Source organism: Trichechus manatus, unplaced genomic scaffold (assembly GCF_000243295.1).
Source record: "Trichechus manatus latirostris isolate Lorelei unplaced genomic scaffold, TriManLat1.0 scaffold00290, whole genome shotgun sequence".
NCBI classification, from domain to species: Eukaryota; Metazoa; Chordata; class Mammalia; order Sirenia; family Trichechidae; genus Trichechus; species Trichechus manatus.
The window spans coordinates 986636-1000445 of record NW_004444226.1 but is presented as its reverse complement, the minus strand read 5'-3'; the positions used below and the strand labels follow the sequence as shown (position 1 = coordinate 1000445).

The window sequence follows — 13810 nt, the reverse complement described above, 5'->3', positions numbered from 1 at the left end:
CACAATACATATTAGAATCTCTTTTGCAATATATATTTTACATTGTTGATTCTTAACCCTGATTTTCAAAATAGGTATTTGGATTTCAGCTTGTGGGTTTGAACTGCTGACGTTTCAGTTAGCAGCCGAGAGCTTAACTACTATACCACAAAAAATTCTTCAGATCTATGGATAAGCATATAATAATAACTAGGAATATAAAATTTTGAATTCCCTTAATTAACCTAGAAAATAATGATTAAAGCATAAAAACAAGTAATATATATGTATATATATTTGGTTTTATATATATATATGTGTATATATATATATATATATATATACATACGTATAACCAAAACATTTTACATTTCATCTTTTTTACATATAAAATTCAGTAAATTTTGGTCTGATTATAAGTATAACTTATCTGCATATTTTCCATACCATATAAGAGAAGCAGTGTGAAGTATTTTTGATCCTGTCATACACAAACACTCCCCCAACCAAACCCACTTCTCTTTTTACAGCATACCTTTTAGTGATATTTTTATGGTCCTCAAAAGAACATATATTTTCATAATTATTTTGTGAATGAATAAATGACTCAATGTTTTTATTTCTTCTATAATACAAAATGAGGCATTTCAAAATAAATTGACAGTATTCTTTCCAGGTTTATCAATATTTTAAGCATGGAAAAATACAGAAGATAAAGTTCAAAATAAATTTTTGCTAAGGATAACATTTTAAGCTTTTTAAGACTGAAACATTTAGTGGGAGCTTTTAACTTCTCATACATTTATGACTGGGGATTGCTTATTCGTAACAATTGTCAATTCAAATCATTCAAAACCCTAGAAAGTAAAGATTTTGATAAATTATATATGTTAATAAAGTTATATATTAAATTTACATAAAGTACTTCCAAAAAATTCCAATATATAATCTCAATTTATTGCTGAAAACATGAATTTCAACTAATAATTTCTGGTGAGCCTAAGCAATTTCCTGAATAAATTTTTTTTCATGATTTTTCTGATGGCACATTTTATTTGTTCATTTCTAAGACTATAGATAATCAGGTAGAAGAGAGGGGGAATTATGGAATAGAACACAGAAAGGACCATATGTTGGATGGTTGCAGAGATTCCAGATGACCTTAGGTACACATAGAAGCTTGAGCTAAGGAAGACCGACATCACAAGTATATGAGGGATGCAAGTGGCAAAGTCCTTTTCTCTGTCTTCTCCACTTGAGAACTTGAGCACAGTAGAAAATATGTGAATATAAGTCCCGATGATAAAGATGATAGAGGGTCCACTAATCACCAGACCAGAGGCAATGCTTATGATCTCATTGCAGAAGGTGTCAGAGCAGGAGAGCTTCAGTAGAGAAGGCATGTCACAGAAAAACTGATGAATAACATTGGACTAACAAAAGGGTAACCTGAAGGTGTGCCTGTGTGGAATCCTGAGTTGACCAGACCACTGAGGATGGAAGCCAGTGTCATGTGGATACAGACGTAAGGGTTTATGAACACAGGTTAGTGGAGAGGCTGGCAGATGCCCACATAGCAGTCTTGGGCCATGAAGGTGAGGAACAGCAGCTCCGCATATCCAAAGAAAACCACTAGGAAGACCTGAGCTACACACCCTGCCTTTGAAATGACACCGCTGTCAAGCTGAGAGTTAACACATGAATTAGGGACCATTACAGAAATGTAGCATACATCCAAGAAAGAGAGATTCTTGAGGAAGAAGTACTTGGATGTGTGAAGGCTCTTGTCCAGGGTGGTGACAAACAGAAAATTCCCAATGAGAGTCACCAAATACATCAGAGAGAAGGATACAGCATGCAAAACTCACAGTTCCCATACATCAGAAAACTCCACCAGGAGAAATTCCATCACTATGGTGGAAATGAGCATCTCTGGGTGAGGCAGCTCATACCTGAGAGGCAATGAAAGAAGCTCTGAACGCAAGAAGAATTAAATTATGAGAAGATGGCTTTCAATTGTTTTTCTATTGCTCCCTTCCTAATCCTAATCCCTATTAATATACCTAATATTTTGGAAGGTAAATTATGTAATGCTTTACTAGTTTCCATAGTATTCCTGCTCCTACTTTAGGAATGAAGTGAAAATTATGACCATTTTCTCATAAATAAAACAACTATAAGTGTATAATATATATTTTTATATATTTCCATATGAATAGGTAATTTTCTAATGACAAAATAGATAAAAAATAGATGGAGTCCCTGGGTGGCACAAACAGTTAACCTGTTGGTTGAGTAAATGTTTGAATCCACCCAGAGGTGCCTCAGAAGAAAGGCCTGGTGATCTACTTCAAAATAATCAGCCATTGAAAATCCTATGGAGCACATTTCTAACCTAACACACATGGGATCACCATGTATCAGTCAACGGGGCTGTAACTTTTTTTTTTTTTATTAATACAGATATAGATTACATTGATACAGTTGGCTTTTTAAAGGAACTGTGGAGATAATGTAATGTTGTTGGATAATTGGAGTAAAATGTTTTAGATGTTTTTCCAGTCTTCATTCTTATTTTGAGGGTATAGACAATACTGGGGAAAATAATCTCCTTTCTAGAAGTAGTCCCGTATGTATAATAATGTCAACACTGTCTTGTCTTCGAAGACCATGACACACAATACTGAAATCATTTGGAACTTTATTTACTGCAATACCTCAAGCTGATTAAAACCTCCTTACCTCATACCTGTATCCCACACTGAATCTGCTTCTCATTTTCTGTTAAATTGTTATTCTTCCATTATTTTTCTAGCCATTTGCGTATATTGTAAAGAGAGAGATATCTTTCCATCAGCAGTGTTCCTGCTTCCAATTCCTTCGAGTCTCTTGAACTCACCCCTAATATTGTCTCATTATCTTCAGTGTTCCAAAATTTCCAACTTTCTTTTGTTCTACTTTCAGAAAAACAAAATATCAACAAAAATGTAGTAGGATATCTTACAGTATTAACTTAGTTTTTTTTATTTCTATCATCTTAAATTACTAATTTTGCTTTTCTTCTCTTTTTTATCATTAACATTTTCAACAAAATCTCTGAATGTACATCATCTTTTCCACATTACTAATTACATTGCTGATTGTTGCCACCATATCCTTACCCTAGACTAATTGCTTACTTCTTCTATCATTTGTTTGATTTACTCACCAGTGGATGTATTAAGTCGCTTTCCCCTTGACATATCTGTGGAACCTGAATTTTTTTTTCTTTTCTGATTCCCCTCAACATTTTTTTTTTTTTGTAACATTCTCTTCTCATTCTCTCATAATAACAACAGTAATAGCATTAATAACAAAAACAACTGCAACAATAATAATAGCTATGTCATTTGGAACCACAGACAAGTACCTATCCATGGTTAAAATGATTGTATTTCAAATTTCTTTGTTTGAAATTATAGATCTTCCAAATTTTGCTCAACTTTTTCAAATGTATTTTGGCTTGTCTCCTTCATGGTGAAGTTATCAAACATCTTGTATATGAATTCTTCATGGATAACCTGAGCAAAGGCTATGATATCTTTTCATCACTCTTTTGAAATGTTTCACAAATTGTTTTACAGGAAATGAAGCATTGCTTTGTCTTTTCTTTCGTGTTCTTTATAACTTCCTCAAGGATTGTATCTTGTACAACTTTGTAACCTCCCAGCATCTAGTAAAGTTCTTTATACATATTTGATATTAAATAATTCATAAATTGTCATTTCACTGAAAGATTATCACTACTTATTTGCCTATATGGCTTTTGGTGCAGAGAGGGGTAAATTTTTTACCCCCATTATCAAGATATTATCCCTTTATGTTTAAACAATTGACCTAACAGATCATATATTCTGGATATTTGTTTGAGGTTGGTTGAATAGGGAGGAAAAGCGTAGTAATTTGTAGTGATACAGACCTCTGATTTCCAGTTATCTGAGTCAGAATAAAAGGTTCAATCACTGTGTGAAATTGGCATTTTTACTATATATTCAGTCTTGATATCTTTATCAAACTGGGAAGAATGGTCCCTCTCCCATAGCATGTGGTCAGGATTAGATGTGATGGTGTGAATAACAAACTTAAGAAAGTGCTCTGGACGTCATAAATGTTCCTTAAAACGTCCCTTGTTATCTTTAGAAACACTGCTATTACTATTGTTTTGAACTATTATTTTTAGAACTTATAGTACTGTCAGATACTTTCTGGATACATGTAATATGATATTGTTAGTTGCAGCTGAGTTGGCTCCAATACATGGCAACCTATGTATAATAAAATGAAACTTTGCCGAGTCCTGTGTCATATCACTTCTAAATCTCTCAACGATCCTGAGAGAAAGCTTTGTATCTCCTTCTTACAGAGCACAGAAGACCTGCCCAAGTTTAACAGGTGCTGTTTCTCTCACCAAACCATCTGCTTCCCTTTTTGTGATCTTTGCACACTTGCTGCATTCAACAGGCAAACGGTTACAGAGAACCTCTGCCCAATTCAATTGTTCTTTTGGTTTTCAAAGAATCTCATCAAATTTTCATGAAGATGAGCTAATTGCAAACTGCTTTAAAATAAGGATCATATATTAGACACATATAGCATATGTTCCAAACATTTTTAGGCAAGATGCATTTTCCTATATGTGAGTCACCAGAACTTTGGCTGAAGGAAATGGAAGCTAGACATTTGGGACCTATCACAATCACTTGTCTGTCCTGTACAGTTAACAGCAAGCTTCACCCAAAAACATGTTTCCTTCATCTGTAAAAATTAAATAATAATCTTTAATCTTGTGATCAATTTAAATAAGATATGCTCACTCATTAATTGATTCATTGATTCAAAAGATACACACTTAGTGCTGCTACAGGCTAGGAGTATATTAGAGTAATAAACAAAACAGAAAAGTCCCTAATCTCATTACACCTGTATTTTGTAAAAAGAGATGAAGAGTGAAAAGTTAATTATCTGAGGAAAACTAAAACTTTTCATATAACTTTAAGTGATTTGAAGAAAATTCAAATGGATAATATGATAGAGAGGACAGGATGGATGTGATTGAGGGGGTTGGGGATTGTCAGGTAACTGAAAAAGTGATTTTTCAACAAACTGCTGTGGAATTAAAGACACATATTTTTACCTTTCCCCACCAAACTAATGTTTTCTCTCTTGCCTTCTGTAGAGAAAAGCCCAGGATGTATATTTTGAATCGATTGAATAAATTAAGTAACACTTTATTTCCCAGTCCCAATAATAGTTTCAAAATTTTCTTCCCTGATTTGATTTCCCAGCAAATCAGTTTAAGTGAGAGACTGAGCTCTGGAACTTAAACCCTAATGCTGCTAGGGACTTAAAAATAGTTTCATCAAAATAATGCAATGCTGAGAGAAAAACTAAATATCCTACCAACAAACATTTAAAGACATATATTTATCTGAGTTCTTGGCTACAATTTTATTTTTTAAAACATTTTCTCATTGTTAACAAATATCTGAGTTAGCTGATCTGAAGATTTTTGCTCCACAAAAATAGAAAAATATGTTTTTAGTTAGGTAAAGTTTGAAATAAAACCATTTTTATTTCATATTTTTTTAAATCTCTAGAAAAAACTCTCTGGGATGTATTGTTAAGTGTGAAGAAAAGATAGAAAATCATGTGTGTGCTGTAACTTTTGTTTTTATAAAACACAAAAGATAACTAGAAAGATAAAGATAGAAAAAGAAATAGGTGGAAATAGAGAAAAAATATAAATTAAAAAAATGGAGAATCACCAAAGGATCCTTCACTGCTGGCGTAAGGAGAGTGAGGAAGGGGCCTTTATTTTCATTATTTTATCCTAATGAAGTGTTTGTCTCTGACAACATATACATTTTCAAATTTAAAACATGTAAAAATAGTTTACTGTGTTATGAGGTTTTTGTTACTATACTTCTCTTTATTAAAAATTAAATGTACATAATATTTTTAGAGAATTACCCAAGCAATCACCTTAATCATATCAGTTAGAATACCTTACATAATTGACATTCTGAGAGCATTTTCTAAGTTTTAACTGGAATACTTTCTCATGAAGCCACAATTTGTTTTTTGAAACAACGTCACCATTATCCTTGTCCTGATTATAGATATTTACATTTAGAGAATATAACCTATGCTTCTTTGGTTTTAGAACTGAAATGTTACTACTCTGGTGGTTCAGATTAAAAGGCAAAGTTGAAGGATTAATGATATCAGTGTGTGCAACTCATGATAGTGAAGAAAATCTGCAGTATTTAGAGTTCAATTCATACGTTATTAGCATTTTTTCTAATTTACATATATAAAACATTTGTATCTATATTTTGAATAAATTAAAGTTTATCTCATATAAATAGTTTTTATATACCAGACTTAAGTTACCAAAAATATCTTCTCCTGAAGCACAAAACTTCTTGATAATTAGTCAAAATCTAGAAATTAAAAGAAGTTGTATTTACACAAACAAGACACATCAGGGTTTTTCATCATTAACTCGTCATTCATCATCAGGAAACAGCATATTTATTGATAACTTACTTAAAAGAATTACATGTTTAATTTTGTGAAAATAGATCAGCCTCTCTATAAACATAAATTCTGCCTTTGTTTCTTTTCATGTATATTTAGATGTTTGAGGGCTTCTGAAAATGGACTTATGGTTTCTGCATAGCATCACCATAAACCTTTATTACTATATTATATTAGGTAAAAAGTTTCAGACTTCCATAGGTTGAAAGCATTATACATTTGAAACATAAATTGATTATTCTAATTTTATATTTATCCAACAAACTGTTCTAACTTACTTTCTACCTGGTAAAGTAACATACTTCCAAAAACAAAAAATTTTGGACTGTAAAATCTGGTTTGTCTCTTGCCTCGAAACTTAATATCCTCAATTATCTTAATCATAAAACATAGTAGTTATGTATGCCTTAGATATTTATTGTATGGAAGCATTTCCAAAACTAGCACTTAAAAAATTCTATATATTAAAGGAAATTCTTCAACTTATTGAAACTTATTTTCTAGGTAAGTAAATTTTCTCATCTACATAATCTTTTTTAGAAACAGAAGTAATAATTTGACTCCTTTTTCTATTTGGAAAGTGTCAAGGAATATTCTCCACAGCATCTTTGTTTGGATTGCATTTTCTTAAAATAGATAGTGAATAACCTTTTGTGTAGCCATGTGAAGGATACATTTTTGTACTTTTTAGAACTAAAAGAATCCATTGATTAATAATTTAATTGACTTATTCATGGAATCATCCATTTATTTATATACTCACTTGTTGATTCAGTCATTCAATAAATTACGACTGAATGCCTAACATTTCTCAGCACTTGATTAGAGATTAACCCTTTTCTGTCAGTTCTGTTCTGACTCATAGCAAACCTACAGGACAGAGTAGAACTGTCCCCCAGGGTTTCCAATGCTGTCTCTTTATGGAAGCAGACTGCTACATCTTTCTCGCTGCGATGGGTGGGTTGGAACCACAGACCATTTTGTTGGAAGCCAAGCTCTTAACCACTGTGACACCAGAGCTCCTTTGATTAGAGATTACAACTCAGCTTTTAACACAGTATTTAAATTCTGCAGATATACATACAATGTAGTCCATTTTAATTTTTAAAAATAGTTAAGTATTCTACTTTATGTACTTTTACCTTCCCGCATTATAACCTTTTTTTTTCAGGGGGAGAAGAATTAGGCATACTCCCTCTCCCAACATTGCTGAAAGATTTGCACAGAGTTTATATGATTTTTGAGGGGTTTTGAATTTTCAGTTAGTAGGTACTTTAAAAAAACTACTCTTTTTACTTAGTACCCTTTAACTGACCTGAATTCCCACAGTCCTTGACATGATGTGAACAGTGGTAGCATATTGCTCACGGGTTCAGTTTTATATCAGCTCATGACTACTAACTGAAATTTTTGTTTACTTTGAATGAACCATTCAGTGTTATGAAATATTTGTTTGACTAGCATTTCACTGAAATGTTAAGGTAGATGTGTTATACCAGTACCTAGACACTGTTTTGTTTTCAATTCCAATTCATTGTGTCTTCCCCAAAAAGATAGAAAGGGAATTCAAAGTAGCATCAATATGGAAGCAGTAAAGGGGTCAAAATAACAATAATCATGAAAAAAATATTCACCATACTGTACCCTGAATAGAGGAACACTTACTTTAATTGTAGTTTCTCCCAAGCAGGTGATTCAATTTTAGCTTAGCTAATTGTGCAAAGTACTGGCTAAAACATCACTGTTTATTTATTTATAGACTGCAGCAGGAATATTGTAGTCTAACCATGGCTGCAGGGATCCCACTTACGTAAACATGTGGTAATTACCAGGTCATTACAATCAAGGCTTTTGGGATCTCAGCCCTGAACATCTAGTAGTCACCAGAGTCTTGGAAAGAGCTCAGGAGATCATTGCCTCTTGACAGAAAATGAATTGGACCCAATTAAGGTACATGTGGGGATACTCGTTTTGCAGATCTGAAAATACTAATGAACACAGATCTCATAAACTACCTTTCAGATAAATCACCTTTCACCATTCTAATACTATAGTAGTATGAAAACCATGGAAATCTTGATTATCTCATTACTCAAAGTTTGTAAGGAGAGAACATATATATTACATAGGTTTTGTTGTCTAGAAAGAGCTCTGTGGTAAATTTCAGCAAATATACCTCAGCTGCAAATTGGGCAAATACCTAATCTCTTAATCTTTTCTTCTATAAGCCCAGGTTATGCAGATATGAGAGAGTAAAATGTGTGCCTGCAGGAGTAAACAAGCATTTATACATCTATGTAAAGAATACTTGCAAGTAACTAATAAAAATGATTCTCTATTGGGAAGGAGACAGTGGGGGTTCAGTGGTGGAATCTTTCCTTTCCATGCAGGAGACCTGGGTTCCATTCCCAGCCAAAGTACCTCATGCGCAGTTACCACCTGTCTCTCATTGAAGGCCTGGGTGCTGCTATCATGCTGAACAGGTTTCAGCAGAGCTTCTATGCTAAGATGAGCAACAAAGGCCTAACAATCTACTTCTGTAGTTCAGCCAAGGAAAACCTTCTGGATCACAACTGTCTGATCTTCAAATAGTCGTGGGGATATTGCAGGAGTAGGCAGCATTTTGCTCTGGGGTGCATGGGTCCCCATGAGTCAGTGGTTGTTCGATGGCAGCTAACTACAGCAACCAATGGGAAAGGAGTGCATGTAACTGCCTAATACTCACACTGACCCTGACTGTGGCTCCCTTAAGGTCATGGGCTTATGAGGGTACAATGTGGGACTCCTCTGGATAAGAGGAATTTCAGTCTCTTCACAATCCGGTTTTTATCCGTTACCCATTATGGGGTTATCTCATCATTAAACTAATGTGTATACCTATTTTTAATGCACTCTTTTGGAAACAGTAAATAACTCTAACAACAACTACAACCCAAATTTCTTCCATCCTGGAGCTTTGAATTTTATTGTGTGCCTGTGTGGGAAGGGGGAAGAGTGAAATAGACTTTAAATTAAATAAATACATTAAATATATTGTTGTTGGTAGTTGAATTTGAAGGTGATAAATGCAATATAAAGAAAATGGGATGGCATAGGGGAGATGTAATTGTTAAATGGGTGATCAAAGAAGACTTGATTGGGTGCTATTTGAGCAAACATATGATTATTAAGGGAGCAAACCATGCAGAAGAATAAGGATAGAATATTCCAGGAGCAGGAACAGCCTGATATCAGAGCATAACTTGTTTGCTTAAGGTACAGGGCCTGGTTTGGTGAAGGTGATAAATTAACTAGGGAGATGGCAATATTTCTGCTTCTTCACTCAGACACTCTGTCTATGGTTCTTAGGAATGAAATCCCACTCATACTATGTATATACAGATTAGCTTATATTTTAAAAATGGAGAGACATTAAAAAATATTTACACAAACAAAAAGGGAGAGAAAGGTGAGGACAGAACCAGAAGAAAGAGTTCTTAAATTATACTTTGTCTTGTAGTTTTGAGTTTGAGCCAAGTAATTTTATGCATGATTTAAAACAGAAACGTTTAACTCAGAACTTACCAACCAATGGAGAGGTTTCCGAACAGCTGCCTTTCCATGCGCACCTTTGGCAGAATACAGTTATTTTATCAGATTTGTTCATTTCACTGGGTTATTAAGAGGTTTGAGTAAGTTAAAAGCCCTTTGAAAACTCGAAAGCTAAATGAAATATTGATGGGTTTATCTATCTCCTTACATTCTTATATAATCATTATGAATTCTCCATAACTGTATTTCAGACATGAAGTCTGTGTTGACCATTTTACCTTTCCCCTCCCATACATGAAAATCCCTTCATAAAACTAAACTCTACCTACTCTCACTGTTCATAAAATAAAGTGTTGTTTTCCTTCTTAACTCAGATATCAGCAGATGTGCTTCATAAGTAATTGATAAGAAATTGAATACAGAAAGAGGAGAAATAGGACAGCAATTATTATAGAATAACAATTTTCCATTGATGAAATTCCAGGCATTATTAATGATGGATTCTTCTGTGGGAATCCTCAAATCCCTGGGTAATTAGAACTTCGACCATGCAGGAGACTTCTTAGTGACTTCTTAGACACTTACATTTTGGATTAGCAGTGGCTTCAAATCTGAGAACAAATTGACCAGTGTTATGAAATCAGTGTATATGCATCTATTATATTTATATCTCTTCAATAAAATGTCTGTTTATTCGTTATTAAAATTAAAATTCCCACAATATTCAGTATGTGTATGAACTCATAAACTTTATTTTCTTGCAGTTCATGAATTGGGGGTTATCCAGTCTGAAAGTCATACTGGAGCTCCTAAACAAAGTAAAAGTGGAAGGGCTTTTGTATCAGCAGACACACGGAAACAAGGAAGTGATACTGGGTAAATTTCCGATTTGTTGGCAGGCATTTTCTTTCCTTATTTGGGAATAAGGGGAAATTTTGAACTAGGTAAAACTGAGGGGGCGAGTCAATTGAGATAATTAAATAAAACATTTAAAAGATAATCATTATCATTATTCACCAAGGAAATGAAAATTGAAGGATCATAGTGGTTCTGTATTATCCTACATTTAAGAAATTTGGATAAGACCAGAGCTCTGTTGTGTACGGGGAAATGGGACATCAATAATCTTGGGATTTTAGGTTAAATCAGATTATTGGAAGGGCAGTGTGATGTGATCTTCCAACACAGAAAATTTGCCTCTGTTGTTGTTAGGTGTTATTGAGTCAGTTCCAAATCATAGTGACCCTATGTACAACAGAAGGAAACGCTCCCCAGTCCTGAGACATCATCACAGTCCCTTCCAACCTGAGGGGCTCATCTTCCAGCACTATATCAGGCAATGTTCTGCTGCTGTTCATAAGGTTTTCACTGGCCAGTTTTTTTCAGAAGTAGAACCCCAGGTTCTTCTTCCTAGTCTTTTTTAATCTGGAAGCTCTGCTGAAACCTGTCCACCATGGGTGACTATGCTGGTATTTGAAATACCAGTGGCGTAGATTCCAGCATCACAGTAACACACAAGCCACCACAGCACAACAAACTGACAGAAGAGTAGTGGCCTATCTCTAAAAAACAAAACAAAACAAATCTGTTGCCATTGAGTCAATTTCGACTCATAGTGACCCTATAGGACAGAGTAGAACTGCCCCCATAGGGTTTCCAAGGAGACGCTGGTGGATTCAATCTGCCAATATTTTTGGAAAACAGATGAGCTCTTAACTACTGGGCCACCTGGGCTCCATGAACTAACTCTAGACCCTACCATTTTCAAAACCACTTATCACAATTATAGAAATTTATTCACAATACCTGTTGTTGTCAAGTCAGTTCTGACTCATAGAGACTCTGTAATGTATGTGATACATACATGCGTATATAGATATATTTGAAATTTATGTACATAGAAACAAAACAAAGACATAAACATATCCTAAATATACATCAGATTGAGGAAGTTTGTTATAGCATATATAAAACAAATAATATTAAGTATTAAGCAATACTTGACACAAGTCTATTCTTTTTGTCCATATAATGGACATATACTTAACATATACTGAAATCAAAACTCTCTTACATGGTTGTTCTTTTATCTGAATTACTTGGTCACAGCCTTTGCCTTTTTTTTTATTTTTGGATTATATATCTTTTATTTATAGAGGATTAAATACTAGAAATTTATCATTTCCATTTTAATTTTTTTATTTTTATAAAAGTTTTGTCACAGTTACTTTCAAATTTTCCAGCATTGATTTAGTGATTTTGATACCTAAATGTTATTTTAGTTGCCTAAGGCATCATTTTTTAATGTACTAGCTTATACTCAGTATCTTGAAAACTTTTAAAAATGTATACTTTTTATATATAAAACAAGTTTATGGTATTTCCAGGTGGAAGAGTAAATTTCTTACTCTATCTTGACTGAGTGGAAGTCTCCTGGGATTTTTTGATAGCTAGACTACAGGCACCTTGTCCTATAGGGTCACTATGAGTTGGAATCCACTCGATGGCAACCAGTAACATGCAACTTTACAGGCAAAGAAGGATTCACTTTGGTACAGGCTCCCCAGTCCCATTCTTTTCTTCCCCTTACTCCCTTCCCTGATGCAGCCACTATTAGAAGTTTGATGTGAATTATTTTAATCCACACTTCTACACTGCTGTTACATAGCAATATATATTAATTAAAGCGTAATTTTAATTATATGTTTTAAAATTTTATTTTAATTATATTTTAAACTACTTTAATTATGTTTTAAATTTTATTTTAATTACATATTTTGTGATTTCACCGTAATAAGATGATGCCAGAAAATGTTATGGTTATTATGGATTGAAATATTTTATTATGATGTGAGGATAAAGAATATGTGTATTGTATCATAATGCTAATAATAACTGCGTAGAGTCTGACAATTTACCCTTTTAATCAAGGAGATGTTGATTAGTTTTAGGCTCATGGGCATCACTCTTCTCCCTTTCAGCACATGTGGGGAGACTGCCCACCTTCCATCCCTTGACAGGAAGCATGGCCATGGACTTATTTAGTCAATGAAATGTGAGCAGAAATGACTGGCATATCAGAGCTTCTTTTCCTATGTACATTAGTGCTTCTTTTCACGTAGACACTTTGTCTTTTTTTTTTTTTATTTTAATGCTCCTTTATGTCACTATGTATATTTGAATCTCTTTTCCAATATGTATTTTACGTTGTTTATTCTTAACCTCGGTTTTCAAAATATGTATTTGGATTGCAGATCCTTAGTTCGAACTGCCGACCATTCAGTTAGCAGTTGAGTACTCAATCACTGCACCACCAAGGTTCCTTTGGATCTATAGATAGGCATGTGATAATAACTTGGAATATAAAATTGGTGCATTCCTTTAATTAACCTAGAAAATAATGTTTAAAGTATATAAACAAGTAAACCTATCCCCAACCCACTTGACTTTATTATTTTTTTTTATTTTGGTAAGTATATAAATACAAAACAAAACATCTTACTTTTCAACTTTTTTTAACATATAAAATTCAGTAAAGTAAATTGAACTTATTTTTAACAAAATTATGGTCTGATGATACATATATATTACATACATATTTTCCTTAATATGTAAGGGAAGCAGTGTAAAGTGTTTCTGATCTCCTCATACACAAGCACTCCCCTGAACAAACCCACATCTCTTTTCACAGAAAACATTTTAGTGATATTTTTTATTTTTT

General features: G+C 33.5%; 1 pseudogene; it reads right to left on the bottom strand.

Annotated features, from left to right (window-relative positions):
- Nucleotides 1–959: 959 nt before the first annotated feature.
- Nucleotides 960–1924, bottom strand: LOC101349347 (olfactory receptor 14C36-like; annotated as a pseudogene).
- Nucleotides 1925–13810: the final 11886 nt, after the last annotated feature.